The 16,618-nt window shown below is 41.0% G+C and overlaps 1 protein-coding gene across 5 annotated transcripts in view; it reads right to left on the minus strand.

Moving 5' to 3' along the window:
- PTPRR (protein tyrosine phosphatase receptor type R) overlaps window positions 1–16,618 on the minus strand; it is a 118,763-nt gene that overhangs the window by 38,978 nt on the left and 63,167 nt on the right. The gene's annotated exons all lie outside the window — the stretch shown is intronic.

Raw genomic sequence — 16,618 nt, forward strand, 5'->3', positions numbered from 1 at the left:
GTGATGAGTTCCCAATGACAAGGTCCGGATGGGAGGAAGATATTCATTAACAGTTCTGCTCACTGTTTGTTAACGTATGGCTTACTAAAGAATGGTGATCTCCCTATACATAGACTATCATACAGAAATGGAAGGTACTGCATTTATTAGCAGTCCTCAAATACATCTTTATAAACAGAACTGTTCCTCAAAATCTTTGTGGTTGCCCTAATATTCTATAGCAGACTAAAGTGTGTTGTCTGCTGACAGGTACAAGAGGCATTCTAGGTTTTGGATAATGCAATTCTCTCATAATTTGTATAAACTTTTTACATTGACTGCCTCTGATGTTTGGCAACGTTCTCTCAACCTGAACACATGGCATTTGATCCCCGTGGCTGGAGAAGTTGGATGCCATCTTAGGGAGTCATGGAAAACATGAATACAGCCATAGGTTGTATCTATGTTTGTTTGCAGCCCTAGGGCTGCATCCAACTCTCTCGGCGTAACAATCAAGAAATTTCCTGGGTGAAAGTCCACTTCTCCTCTCAGAGGTTTAAGGGGTTTTTCCAAGATATGACCACATGGAATTCCCACCAATTATGAGAATGAAGGTCTATAGTCAAAAACAACATTCTAAGATATATTTATACTGCTTTTAGTTGCATGAATTGTTACCTGACAGTTTGTATAACGTGTGTGTTATAGGACTTCACAATGAGAGATCTTCAGCTACAGCTATACCATAGGAAATCAATAACAACAATGAACCTATTTTATGATAGTAAAATTGCTACAATAAAAATAACAACCTTATTAGCTTTTATATTAGTTATGGATAAAGATAAAAAGTAATAATAAAAAAAACGTATTATATGAATGTAATATATTAAATAATATTTTGTTGGCTTAGCCCTCTTGAGTTTTGAATGCTACCAAACTTAGCAGGTCACACTGAGCTAAGGAAACTCTCTTGACAAGTATTTCTAGACTAAGCTTCAAGCAATCAGTATCTAGGGAGGACAGGAATTGCTTTGCATCCTGTGGCGGAAAGCAGCTGACATAAGAGCAATTTCAGCTTTCCCTCTTTTAATCACACTTTCTTATGTATTGCCAACTAGTTCCTGTTTCTACCCTATGCAACACTTTATGATACTGTGAGGGAAATGGACTGTTTAACATTGGATGCTTATTCAACCTCATCCTTTCCTGCAGATTAACCCACTGATCAAACCATATTTTATCTAAGTCACCATCGACCTTGCAGTGATCCAATTCCTCTACTTTTGTGTAGTTCTTAACCCATCAAGTACTCACTGTTGCATAGAATGACTGATAAAACATGAAAACTGTGAAATTTTGCATCCTGCTTCATAACTCTAAGATAAGTATATTAAACATATTCCTTAAATGTAAAAATATAGTAAAGGGTAAATTGAGTAGGATTTTTGAAAGCATATACAGTATATAGTAATTGAATGGGGTTGTCCATGGGAGAACTATTCCTTAAAAAGGACAAGACTAGTTTAAAAAATATTGCTAACCCTGCCGATTTCCTACCAGTGCCAGTTTCTTCCTGATCTCCACTTTTTAGCCCCATCTGGATACACGGGAAATGCCTGCTCAGCCAATCGCTGGCCATAGCAGTGAGCGGCCAGTGATTGGCTAAGCTGATATTTCCTGTGTGCTGAGCCTGGGCATGAAGCTCTGCAGAAGCTGAGGATCATTAAGGTGAGTATTGCTTTTTTTCTGAGCCATTTACCCCTTTTGTTTTAAAGAAGCTCTCTGCAGCTGTTTGTACATTAAATTCTATAGCAATGTTCCATGAGATGTTGAGTTACTGTGCTATAAAACAAACATTAAAAAATAAAGTAAAATCAAGTTTATTTTTTCTAATTCCATACTTGACCACATTTTAAAGGCTGTTTATCAACTATTGGGCATCACAAAAAAACAGTTTGCAAATTTTGCAAAAGTGAATCTTCTATGAATAAATATATATATATATATATATATATATATATATATATATATATATAAAAGAAGGTTGTAAGAATAGGGGAAAGAAAAGAGTCTCAAAGATTCTAGTGGCATGTGTCAAAAAATCAGAGAGTAAGGAACACTGAGGCTATGCTCACACAAAGTAAAATAAAAGCAAAATACAACTGTAAAATAATGTTGCTGTTTTTCTTACCTAATAATGTTCTACATTAAAGTCTAGAGAATAATGTCTGTGCACATGTTGCAAAGGCAAACATGTTGTGCAAAGACAGCTATTTTTTCTATAGACTTTAATGTAGCACATTTTGCTTTTATTGCACCTAGGCTGAATATGTTGGTAAAGGAACAAGCTAATTATATTATTATCTTTTGCTAATTATATTATGAACTGTGCATGCTTACCAGGAGACAATGCTCTTTGTTATGCAACAATCAGTCAGTATAAGTCACTGTATGGTTATAGAGGTGTTGATGCTGTGTGACAGGAGAGCTGACCATACAATGCGAGCATCCCCAAGACTCTCTGCTACTGAATGTGGACACGCAGCAGCAGTAAACATGTGCAATGAAGATTGCAAATGAGCGTGCAAATGACTAGGACTTCCTTTGTTTGATCTCAAACTCTCCAAAAAGGAGCAAAGCAAGTTGTCAATAAGAACAGTTCATACATAACAGTGGTAGAAAAAGATGTTTAAAATGCATAAAAATGCTACCGAATATTCTTTTGGACTACTAAAAGTTACCACCAATTATGAAAGAATGTGCATTGTGTTAAAAAATAAGCAAAAATATCATATGGAAAAAATGCATTGTGTTTAAAAATATCACATTGTTAGAAAAGTTTCCTAGGTTCCAGACAGCAAACAATTCAGTAAACATATGTCTGAAATCTAACAGTTCTTAAATATTGCCTACAGCAAAAATCCACAAACTCATGGATTGCTGCCAAACAGTGAATGTCCAGACACGAAAATGATGTGAGCCTGTTTGGTATTGGATCCGACACACCTGTGTTATAGCTTCAGCACACTAGCACAAGGCATGCACATCAGTGTACAGAGCACTGAGCACTTTGTGGAAAGAATACCTTCAAACACACAATACTCACAAAAAGTTAGGGATATTTGGCTTGTGGGTGAAACTTATGGAAAAACATAAAAATCACAGTACAGTGATATTTTATCATGATAGTAGAACATTTCAGTAGAAGCATGCAATGGTGATTTCTGCATCTTAAAGAGCTAATTGAAACAAAAGCCAACAACAGTGGTGGGTATATCCAGTGTCGGACTGGGATACCTGGGGCCTACCAGAAGAAATGATCCTGGGGGCCCACCAATAAAGAACCAGTGAGAAATGACATGTCTGTCAGTGTTACTGCAAGTTCTGAGCTGGGGGCCCACCGGTCCTCTGGTGGTCCAGTCCAACACTGTATGTGACCAGCGATGCTGGCTCACTGCTACTAACTTGTCACTCACTCTATGCAAATAGCATAACGTGCCACATAAGTATCTTGAAAGGAGAAGTCTTGTGAAACTAACAAATCTCAGGCAGGTAGGGGTGTGTGGGAATATAATAACGAAATTATACATACCCGTCCTCGTGCTCTCGTAGCGCTTCCTTAATCCCTTAAGGACCAAGCCAATTTTTGTTTTATTTTTTTCCTCCTCATGTTTAAAAGGCCATAGCTCTTGCATTTTGTCACCTAATTTTTTTCTCTTATTTTTTACATAAAATATGCTGTGAAATCCTTGTGCTGCATCCCAATTCACCATAGCACACAATGCAGAGTGCGGCCGGAGCTGCACTTTCCATTGTGTATCCTGTGGACTTTGCAGGGGGGTGGAGCTACCTAAGCCACACCTGGATGTATGGGTGTGGGGGCGCAATACTTTGCCTTGCCCCTGATGCTGCCCACACACAAGAGCCACTGGGTTGTGTATATACACAATGATGTATATTTATGGTGGTGTCCATGCTGCAATAATGTGCTACCGTTTGACCTTGCAGCCTTGACTTTTAAGATTTGAGTGCCCCTTTAATCCAGGGATACGCACATACATGCTCCATCCTACTTGCGCTTATTGTGCAGGTGATAGATCGTGTAGCAGGCAGATGTCCAGCTCTATCACTTTGCAATATGTGAAGGATCCCCAACTTCCAAGAATAAGAAGTTCAACCAAAAAACACACAAAATAAAAACACAACACATTGTAATCAGGTGTCAAAGGGTGCCAATTTTATTTAAAATTACATGACACTGAAAATGACAGACCCCCGACTCACAAAGAGTCACTTTACAGCACTCAGGCGAGGAAAAAACCCCTGTGGGGGAAACCTCGAGGAAGCCATAGCTGGAGGTTTACCCCTCCCCTGGGCTTAGATGGTAATACCATACTATAAATATAATATACTGGATCTGAGAGAGATCTGGCTGAAATATGTCACCTTATTGATGGCTAGGCAGGCGGATGTATCTCTTCTAGGTGAAGACTTGATGAAGGGGCAGTCTAAAGCAGACCACCCCTTTTCCCCTGATAGAACCTCCAAATTGCATCAAGGGTAAGCGTCAGTAAAGTAGTCAAGCTCAAGGTCCTCTGGTGCATCCAAGATGGCACTGATCAGGGCGCGGTGCATTGCTTTATGGAACCTTCATTATGACATAAGCGCCTGTCATCACAGTGCATGGTTGCCATGGTTACTGCAGGTAAACACATCTGAAGCATTAACCCATTAATGACTGGCAATGCACTTTACTGCAGAGGTCATTAAACACTCTTGTGACCAAGCAACAGCTTATGGTTAGACCACACTAAGATCACTAAATAATATGGTTTGATGTGGCCCATAGCAACCAATCACAGCTCAGCTTTCGTTTCTCAAATTACTCTGGCAAAATAAAAGCTAAACTGTGATTGGTTGCCATGTGCAACTTAGACAGTCTGACTTGCCCATAGCAACCAATCAAAGCTCGGCTTTCATTTTATAAGAGCTTGTTAAGATATGAAAGGTGAGCGGTGATTGGTTGCTATGGGTGAATCAGCCCATGTTTTGTCTCTGGCAGATTGATAAAGCTGCTCCATTACTGTAAAACTGATGATGATGATATGATGATGATGACTGAAAACACATGACATCAAGTTTCCCCATAATGCTTTGCAGTCAGCCCTTCCTCCATACCTCCCATCTTTTTGGAGGGACACTTGTGGTTCACATACATTTCTATACACTGCAATTCCCAGCATTCCCTGTCACTTGGTTTAGAACCCACTGGTATACGGTTATGTACGGCGGATTTGTTTACATGAAGGAGACGGCTGTCAATTTGATGTAATTATATGTGGAAAGGGCGGACAAAGAGTAATATACATAAATCTGCTGAAATGAATAGAGAAGAAGGGGATCCCTACCTGGAAATCCCCCAGAGCAAAGACAGTATGGGTGGCATGTAATACTACATTTCCCAGGATTTCATAGGAAATCAGTGATCACCCCATTAGTTAATCACTGGAAAAAGGAATTCACTGTACGAAAGGGGTTGTCTAGTTATTTAAAAGTAAAATAGCTCACAGTATTAAAGGGGTACTCCACAAAAAAAATTTGAAGTCGTGTATTCTTTCCAGTCTGACACAGTGTTCTCTGCTGCCACCTATGTCCATGTCAGGAACTGTCCGAAGTAAGTTCCTGACATTGACAGAGGTGGCAGCAGAGAGCACTGTACCAGACTCAAAAGAATACACCACTTCCTGCAGGACATACAGCAGCTGATAAGTACTGGAAGGCTTGAGGGTTTTTAATAGAAGTAAATTACAAATCTATATAACTTTCTGACACCAGTTGATTTGAAAGATTTTTTTTTTAGCTTGTTATCCCCTATCCTATGGATTTTAGGGGGAGCACCAGCCCAGCCAGTGTCAGACTGGGGTACCTTGGGCCCACCTGGGAATATGATTCTTGGTCCCACCCTACTTACACCAGATATACCAAGCACCAAACCTTTCACATTACTATAGCAACTTTGCACAGAGCTTTGTATGTGACCAGGGATGCCAGCTCACTGCCAGTAACTTGTCACTCACTCTATGCAAACAGCATAACGTGCCACTTAGGTTTCTTGAAAGGAGAAGTCCCGTGAAACTAACAAATCTTAGGTAGGCGGGGGGGGGGGGGGGGGGTGCTGGAACGTAATAAAGAAAATATAGTTACCAGTCCCTGTGCCTCCGAAGATCTCCCTTAATGATATCCAATAGCCACCGGCCTCCTGCAGTTCCTCCAGCTGCAGCATCACATATTGGCTGATGGATCGCCTGCTCTGCCAATCACTGACTGGGGATGGACACCGCTGTAGTCGGTGACTGCCTGAGCAGGCAATCCATCAGCCGAGTATGTGACATTAAGCTGGGGCCGTGACATATGTAGAATTTGCTTGAAAATTACTGAAAATGACTTTTAGCGGCTGTGGGAGAGAGAACAGTGCAGGGGCACAGGGACTGGTGAGTATAGTTTCTTTATTATCTTCCTGCCTGCCTGTTATTTGTTACAAGACTTCTGTCAGCTGTAATGCGTGTTTGAAACTGCTGACACTGTTAGATGCTGTTAGGTCAAGAAGACACATGGTGCCTTAAATATATTTGTCTGTGCTTGTATAGCATAGAATATGTTTTTATTCTCTAGTAGAAAGAGTCAGACAGGGAGGCCCACCTCCTGCCAGGGGCCCACCAAGGGGTAGGGCCCACCGGCGCATTCCCCTGCTCCCCTGTGGGCCAGTCCGAGCCTGGGTATATCCCAACAAAACATTTCAAAGCCTCGATAACTTGTCATGTGCCCTTGATCATCAATTACATCTTGGCTATGATGTCTCATGCTGTTCACAAGTCGCCTTACTGTCTACTGAGGCACGGGATCTCACTCTTTGTCAAGGGCGGCCCTCAGGTCATTGCAGTTCTGGGTTACGAGCTTCTACACGGCGACTCAGCTGATTTAATTGGTTTTCTATGGAATTCTGATCTGGAGAAGCAGGCCACTCCATTTGAGGTGCCCTAATCTCCAGTAGCCGTTTCCTAATGAAGCGACCTTGATGAGCTGGAGCATTGTAATCCATGAAGATGAGATTAGGCCTGTTCATGCAGAGGCACAATGACTGGATTAATGATGCTATTCATGTAGTATGTACCATTCACAAGGTGTTCTGTATTGACTAGACACAGCTTCTCACACTGTAGCACCACTGACAAGCGCCACCTTACAAGCTCCTTATCAGGTTACAGCAAGTTGTGCAAAAAGTACTGAAACATTGAACATGTGCATTCTGAAGTTTAGAGAAGGTCACATTCACCTGTTCAATGTTTCAGTGCTTTTGAAGACTATTTCCTATTCTCGATAGCTGGTGGAAATGTGTACTTTCATGATATCTTAAACTACTCATCCTTTTTCTACTTGGCTTGAAGCTGGAATAAATAAAAAGCAAAAATTGATAAAATATCTTTGCTTTCTTATCACAAACTGTCTTCTATGTATGAAATTGCCTAGGCAGTGGTTAGAAGAGTTTGTTTAAAGCTTAGCCAAAAATGAAGAGTAGAATAAGGGTGGAGCCAGACGTGTACAATCAGCAGGGGAATGAGCCGGGCTTCCTGTCACCTTGGGAACTGCAATGATTGGTAATGCTGTTTCCTGTGTGTAAAAACACAACCAGTGGCAACTAGAGTAACAGGACAAAGTGCATGATAAGACGCCGAGAAGCACCATACACACTGTGCCTTTGCTTCAAATCACAGAGCACTAATTACATTCAACCAAACATCATGATATCCGCAGTGCTAAGCCTCCAACAACATGTTTTCTCTTCTCATTTCCAGCCTGAAAATCCTTGTAAATGTCCACAACAGGAGACTGCCCTGATTTAGTCATAAATGTCATAACAAACCCCAAACTGAATTACAACATGTTAGGGACGTGTTAGGCCTATATCACACAGAGCAGCTCAAACAATGTTTGGAATCCAAATGCAAAGGGGGGCGTTTCTTAAGGATACGCCTGCGCCAGGTAGAAGGCGCAGATTCACCCCTTCCCCCTGGCATACATCTACCAGGGAAGAGGCATTGACTCTTCCCACACCTCATTTACCATGACTCACGTCAGGCCAGGTTCACTAAATGTGCACCTCTAATGGTGCGTTTACACAGAGAGATTTATCTGACAGATTTTGGAAGCCAAAGCCAGGAATGGATTTGAAAAGGGGATAAATCGTAGTCCTTCCTTTATGACCTGTTCCCTGTTTATAGTCTGTTCCTGACTTTAGCTTCAAAGATCTGTCAGATAAATCTGTCTGTGTAAACGCACCATTAGGGTCCATTTACATAGAAAGATTATCTGACAGATTATCTGCCAAAGATTTGAAGCCAAAGCCAGGAATTGACTTGAAAAGGGGAACAATCTCAGGCTTTCCTTTATGACTCAATCTCTGTTTACAGTCTGTTTCTGGCTATGGCTTCAAATCTTTGGCAAATCTGTCAGATAATCTTTCTGTGTAAATAGCCTCTTAGTGAATCCAGTGGGGCATTGGGCCGGGGCTTTATTTAAGTCTTCATAAATGTCCCCCAAAGTATATTAGAACAAAATGTAAAAATGGTTGCAAATATACTGAACAAATCTATATTGTTCAATTGTTCAATTGTTCACCACAAGTAAGCTTTGAAAATACTCTTTGCAGCAATAGGCCATGTTCACACAACGTTTCTTCAGCTCAAAATGTTTTTTCAGTTTAAAATGATGTCTGTCATTTTGAGTCTAAAATAACGGACGTCATTTAGAAGCCTGGCCTCCCCAGTTTTGGGCCTCCCCTAGTTTGGGGTTACTAATTGGTCTTTGGGTGTGGTCCATCGAATTTAACACTAAAAATGGAGAAAGATTGGTGACAAATGAAAGACTATGCATGAACAACTAATAAAAAAAGTCAGCTGTTTGCAAAAGACGTCCGAAAATAATTGTCATGATCATTATTTTGATGTTCGCAGTGATAACATCCATTATTCAATACATTGTGCGTATTGGACGTCCGTCTTTCCATTGACTTCAATCCATTGTACTGCAGTCAGTTAAAACACGGCAAAAACGGACGTTATTTTAAATTGCAAAAGTGGCCACCTTTTCTCTATTTTTGACGATGTGTGAACATAGCCATACACTTAACAATGCAATCTGACATGCAATATAAGACTAAAAGTTTAGCTGTCCACTTGGACTTAGCGGAAGAGGTCCAAAGCCCTCTATGCAACATAAGTATGATACATTAAAGATGGTAAGTTAGAGGTCCTGTTATAGATTCACCACTGCCCTCAACAATGCCAGTAGAAATCTTACTACTCCAATATACAGCACAGGCTTGGATATGAAAATACACTGATTTGAATTATTATGCCCCACATGTACCATAAGATGCTACTGAAATCAATCGCTTTTCTAATTCCTTGTACAATATAATTACAGTTGACATATATTCTGATAAAGAGTTAACCTGTACTGTGTTTATCAAGTGCTAGAAGAACACTAGGCTGTGATCTTTGAAGTTTTAATGATATCCTAGAGGATTATTACTCTTGACACCAATTCATGCTTGACACAAACCCCAAAAGTAACTGAAAACCCAGATGACTACCATCCGCACTGGCAAACTGGGCCACGTAAAGGTAAGGAAAACACCACAAACCTATTGGGAATTGTCTGCACATTCATTATTACTTTGAAGTGTATCATAAATGGAACAAATTTATGAATTATTTTTGTTGAAAGGACACATTAATCATAATATAATGACTTATGTATTTAGTGTCTAATGAAATTCAGGTTGTTTTTACATTTAGGCTATGTTCACACTACGTAAAAGTACGGCCGTTGCTGTACTTTTGGCGCGGTGGAACAATGCCTTACTTTCAATGGGATCCCAGACGGAGCGTATACACATCGTATACGCTAAAGCCGAGATCCCATACGGGGCCGCAAATAACTGACATGTCAGTTTTCTGCGGCCGGAATTCAGTGGATTCCGGCCGCAGAAAGACCTGTCAGTTCACACAGTGAAGCGAGCCGCTCCGGCCGTTCGCTTCACTGTGTGCTATGGGAAGCTCTGATGCGGGCGCGCGCTGAAGCGCCCGCATCAGAGCTCTGCGGGCAGAAAGATCATCGGGCCGGTACTTAAGTACCGGCCTAGATGATCAGGCCAGAGACCGGCCATTCCGTGACTCCGGCAGCAGTATGAACACGCAACTATTTATTCAGGAAAATTTCCAATTTACTTAAAGGGAAACCTATCTGCAATCAGCATACCAAACTGCTTACATTGCTACAGTACAGGTACAGGTATAGTACAGTATAATACAGGTACACGTAACATCCTTTTTGATCCGAGTCATTCCCTTTTCTTCTCTATCCAGCCCAGGGCAATTTAAAGACTTCTTCTGGCCATGACTCATCTCTCTTTACAAACTCCCCATCTGTATTGCTTCATCTATGCCCTCATATAGCAGTTAGACCCACCTCTGTGCCCCTATATAGTATTAGGCCCCTTCTGCCCACCCCCCAGATAGTATAAGATCCAAACAAACAACATAAGGAACTCTTAAAGGGGTTGTCCAGCGAAAAAGTGTTTCTTTCATATCAACTGGTATAAAAAAGTTATATAGATTTTTAATTTACTACTATTTAAAAATCTCAAGTCTTCCCATTCTTATCAGCTGCTGTATGTCCTGCAGGAAATGTTGTTTTATTTTCAGTCTGACACAGTGCTCTCTGCTGGCATCTCTGGCCGAGACAGGAACTGTCCAGAGCAGAAGAGGTTTTCTATGGGGATTCATAGAAAACCAACACAAAGTTCCTGTCTCGGCCAGAGATGTCAGCAGAGAGCACTGTGTCAGACTGACAATAAAACTGCACTTCCTGCAGGACATATAGCAGCTAATAAGTATGGGAAGACATTAGATTTTTTAATAGAAGTAAATTACAAATCTATATAATTTTCTGACACCAGTTGATTTGAAAGAAAAAGTTTTCGCTGGACAACCCCTTTAAACACTATTGCCTATTCCAAGGGAAATCATGCAATTACTATCTACAAAGATCTTGAATAAGTAACAACACAATATATTGACAAATTACATAATGTATTGATTAACCAAATATCTCAAATAATCCTATAAAACATATATACATAACAGACAATTACAAACAAGGTGGAGGGGCAAGACAAGTATAACACAATGTAAAAGCATGGGGTCAAATATACATACTGCTCAAACTGCTCAAAAACATGTGTAACACGCCATGTAAATAAATAGTTTAGAAGTGCCAAAGCGCAATATCTGCAAACAATAGAAAATCCAAATGTACTACCAGAAACCACAATTCCTAAGCTAAATTGCCAAAAAGGTCTCCTATGGTCCCAAACATGGAATGGAAAATTGCCAGATAAATGCTACACAATATTCTATGACCTAAACTTGAGCAGGGTCTAAGCACATGCACCCCCACAGCAAAATAAGCCTCTCCACCTCCTACATGCATTTCGTCTATACTTTCTCAAGGTCTGGTAAAGTGGCAGAGGTGGGGAGGGATTTTATATCCTGTTATCAGACCAAATGGTCAATAGGAGCATCTGACTGGCACCTTACCTATCAGGTGCTCCAGCCCCGCATCCGCCCCACTGCCAGGTCACACAAACCTCTGCATCACCAAGGACACTGGAAGTGCACCTTCGGGGATGGGGCCAGCCAATGGGATGGAAGATAGAGAAGTATATGCACAGGAACGTACAGTACAACGCGGTTAGATAGTGGCACACAGACAACTGGGCTCAACATACATACATGAATAAAAAGAAAAAACACTCTAGTCTGTGACTGAATATGTGCAACTAAGAGCGTAAGTGTATGAAATGAGTGATGGCTGAATGTGCAAACAAAGCAAAATGTAAATAAATAAAGCAGTTTGCAGAGTAAATGTCTGCAACCCATGGTAAAGTGCTAGCGCAAGTGTAAATGTGTTAATGAAATAATGTATGAATAAATACAGAGAAACTGTAACGCATTAAAACACTGACTAAATTGTAATACCAAATCTAATGCATAACCTTTGTACCACTATACAGTATTAGGCCCACCTCTGTGCCACCATATAGTATTGGCCACTCCGTACCCCCATATAGTATTAGCCCCATCTCTGTGCCTTCATACAGTAGTTACACACGCTCGGGTTGGGACAAACCTGAGCAAGCTTGAGGTTCGCTACTGTTTTCCATGTTTTCTAGGCAGCCTTATCTCTACTGATAGGCAAAACAAATGCATAGATGATATTTATAGATGGGAATACCTGAAATGGAGACTTCATCATCGAAGTACATAATATCAGATTATTATTATTATTATTATTATTATTAATCCTGTAATTCTATTAGGATGTTTTTAAATTATCTTATTAGGAAAGTCTTATTGCTTATTCTTGCATTTTACTGTTCTGTTGCTGCTTTATAGTTCACTTTCATTGTTACTTCGCTCATTGCAGTTTCACTGTTACTACATCTTAACACAGGTGTGTCTCAGTTATATGACTTATGAAGTAGGTCTATGTGTCAACAGGTGTGTCACAACTGGAAAAATGTTTGGAGCCACGTAAGTAGAATAAAGTCCATGTGTCAGATATCTTTGAATTGTACTGTGTTAAAATCATAGAAATTAATTAAATCCCTCAGTGCCCTCAGAGCACTTTAACGCACAGTTCTAATGGCTGCAGTGCACTGTACAATTCTATAATTGTAGGCATGACCTTGGCTTATTTTGGTTTAAAGAGGGGCCTATACAATATTATTGGCTGAAAAAGACTCCCTAGTCTATCGAGTCGGGTCGTATATTATTTTCTTTATTTTTATCTTAGGATAGATATATTTTTATCCCAGGAATGTTTAAATTCAGTTACTAGAGATTTTTTACCTACCACATCTGCTGTTAGTTAGGTTCAAGTATCTACTAATCTTTCAGTAAAATAATATGTCCGCATGTTGCTCCTAATCTCTCCTTCAACTGACCTGAGACTGTGTCTACTTGTTCTTCTGTATGTCATGCCCCACTTTACCTTCTTTTCCTTATACGTCGATTACTATGCAGAATTAGGCTAGGTTCACACTGTGTTTTTGCAATCCGTTTTTTCATCCTTTTTTGCAAAAAACGGATGAAAAACAGATAAAAAAAAAATGGATGCATTTGTGTGCATCTGTTTTGATCCATTTTTTCATTGACTTTCATCGTATAAAAAACGGATTAAAATGGATCCGTTTTTTTTTTTTTTTACGGACACAAAAGTAGTGTCAGCTACGTTTTTGTGTCCATAAAAAAAACGGATCCGTTTTGATGCGTTTTTTTTACAATGGAAGTCAATGGAAAAACGGATCGAAACAGATGCACACAAATGCAAAAAACGGATGAAAAAAAATTGCAAAAACGCAGTGGGAACCTAGCCTTAGTTCCAGAGAAATGCTCAGAGGTGAAGAGTCAAGGAAGCTTTCGTGAGCCTCAGGATGAATACTGCATCTCCTCCTTTCCCCACCCTCCTTGCCTTGATTGATGGGCATACCAGTAGGGTAGCTACCATGGCAGACCACGCAATCGCTATGGGGCCTGGGGCCCCCTTGCTATGGGACCCGGGGCTGCAACTGACAGCTTACCAAAAGAGAATAAGCAAATCCCCCACCCAGACTGAGACAGTGTACCAGCGAGGCTTGCAGCTGCTATCCTATACTTCTCTCCAGTGTTTCAGCAGGGCCTGCGCCACTGGCATGATCATCCTCCCACAATCCCCACTCCCCGCCCATAGACAGAGGCAGTGTCTCAGAGCGGCCTGCCTGCCTCTGCTGCCATGATCTACCTCCTGCCCGAACCCTGGGACGGCGTCTCGGAGGTTGTGAGAATGTACTGCACAAGGGCCACATACAGGATATTTCTAAAACCTTCATAATTGGGAGAATAAATATTGAGTTGTATTTCTTTGTTAACACTTGATTTAGAAAAGAAAAAAATGATTAAAATTGAATACTGAATGTCGAAAACTGGATGAAATTACATTTTTCTATTTTGCCTCTACTTTACATCCACTTCGACATCCATGTTCCCACGTAGTAAGACACCGGCCATCCCGTCAGAGAACATCAGCCGGTGTCAGAGAAGATCATCCCGGCTGGTACTGCAGTACCGGCCAGATAATCTTCCCTGCTGCTTAATTTGGATGCGAGTGTATTTAATGAATAGCAGCAACAGAAAACTGACATGTTATTATCTTGTGGCACCGCTAGGGATCCCAAACGGAGTGTATACTATGTGTATACACTCCGGCCAGGATACCTTAGAAGGTAGCACTACATAAGTTCCTTAGTTATCACGGCCATTGTTACAACGACCGTGATTATTACAAAACTTGCGTAGTATGCACATAGCCTAAAACTGAACAGGTCCCCAAACATATCTGATTTTGATATTTTCTTGAAAATTTGGAAACATGCTAAGGGTGCCTTCACACCTACCGTATCGCAGTAGAAAATCCGCTGCGGATCCGCAGCAGATCCGCAGCGGATTTAACTAAATGAATGAACACAGCATTAAATCCGCACTTACAAATCTGCTGCGGATCCGCAGCGGATTTGACAGTGCGTATTTAATGTTGTGTTCATTCATTTAGTTAAATCTGCTGCGGATTTGCTGCGGATCCGCAGCGGATTTTCTACTGCGATATGGTAGGTGTGAAGGCACCCTAAAAAAGTAAAACAAATTAAAAGTTAAACAAAAGTTAACCAAATTATTTCTCTTACCAACTGTCACATCCATAAGGGAACAGTGAACCCTAACTGAACCCCCAACCCACTGTCACTGTCTATTTGGTTATACTGCCCTATGTGGTAGACCCCACTTGGGTGATAGCCCCTACACTGCTATGTGCAGGGTTAGTCCTGGAGAGAAGTCAGCAACAAATGAGAACATATGAGCCATAATTCAGAACGAGAGAGGAGTCATGTAACAAGCCAGGAACAAGAGAGAAATAAATAGGACCAAATCAGAATAAAAAAACTAGATATGCATTTCCAGGAGAAAATACATAGTGCTTAAAAAAAGCACTCCTTTAATAGTGACTTCAAGAGTGCCCCTTTAAGAGAAACTTTGACCCTTTAACGACACATGACTTTTTTTTGTTCATTGGTTCTTTGGTAATGGACCTTAAAGAGCATCTTTGGTGCTCGACCTTTAAGGGTAACTTTGTTACTGACCTTTTAAGAATGACTTTGGTGCTGGCCCCCTAAAGAGGTTATTCAGCGCTACAAAAACATGGCCACTTTTTCCCCTCTTGTCTCCAGTTCAGGTGTGGTTTGCAATTAAGCTCCATTTACTTCAATGGAACTGAATTTGAAACCCCACCCAATCTGGAGACAAGAGAGGGGCCATGTTTTTGTAGCACTGGATAACCCCTTTAAGAGCAAAAGCAGTATTAGTTCTTTAAGAGCTAATTCCATACTGGCCCTTTAAAAGATAATTTGGTACTGTCCATTTATAAGGGAATTCGGTACCAGCCCTTTAAGAGCGACTTTGGTGCCATCCCTTTAAGAGTGATTTTGGTATCCTCCCTTTAAGAGCGACTTTAGTACCTTCCCTTCAATAACAACTTGAATACCCTCACTTTAAAAGCAACTTTGGTACCCTTCCTGGTGTTAGGCCTCACACGTCAGTATTTTTCATCAGTATTTGCTGAGTAGAAAATACTGAATCCTTTGTAACCCATTGATTTCTATGGTGCTGTTCATACAGCCTGTAAAATTTGCAAATCTGCAATCCGTGGCGCAAAAAAATAGGACAGGTTGCAATGCGGTCCACAATTGTGGTGCAGACACTGCAATAGAAGTCTATGGGAAAGTGCAAAATTTGCGGAGAGCACATTGCAATCTGCGAAACCATCTGTAATTGCGGATCTGCAAAATATGGAGTACAATAAGGATGATTTTTTGTAGATGGTAGATAAAAATTTGTGGATCACGAATTTCATCCTTGAAAACATACTGACGTGTGAATGTGGCCTTACTCCAGGCCAGGGGTGTAGCCAGGGGGGAGGAGGGGGGGCAGCTGCCACTGCGCAGAGACCAGGGGGGGCGCCAGCAAGCCCCTAAAGTTACATTGCTTCCTACTGCAGCATTTAGTACTATAGGCAGAGCAATCCATTTCTCCTCCAGCAGCAGGGATAGAGTGGAGGAGGGGGGAGGGGCTAGCAACTCACCACACAGCAGAGGAGACCCCTGACCTCTGCACCAGCAGGAAATCTCTCCTCACTCCTCTGATAAACAGCATAAACCTCCCCAGACCTGGCCTGCAGAGAGCTGTCACAGGTAATCTCTCTGCTCAGGGTAACAGGCCCCAGCAGCATCACTGCTGCCAGCCAAACTGACACACCCCTGATTTCTGATTGGCTGCTCGGTCACAGCACCAGCAGATCGAGCAGATTTTCATATTCAGAATACAAATGCTGACTTATATTGAAAGTTTTTAGAATTTATTGATATCCTTGTACAGTGGGAATATGTTTGTTCTTTTTTACGAACTAGTTATGTCTTTTACTAAAT

This window comes from Dendropsophus ebraccatus, chromosome 1 (genome assembly GCF_027789765.1).
Source record: "Dendropsophus ebraccatus isolate aDenEbr1 chromosome 1, aDenEbr1.pat, whole genome shotgun sequence".
Taxonomy (NCBI): domain Eukaryota; kingdom Metazoa; phylum Chordata; class Amphibia; order Anura; family Hylidae; genus Dendropsophus; species Dendropsophus ebraccatus.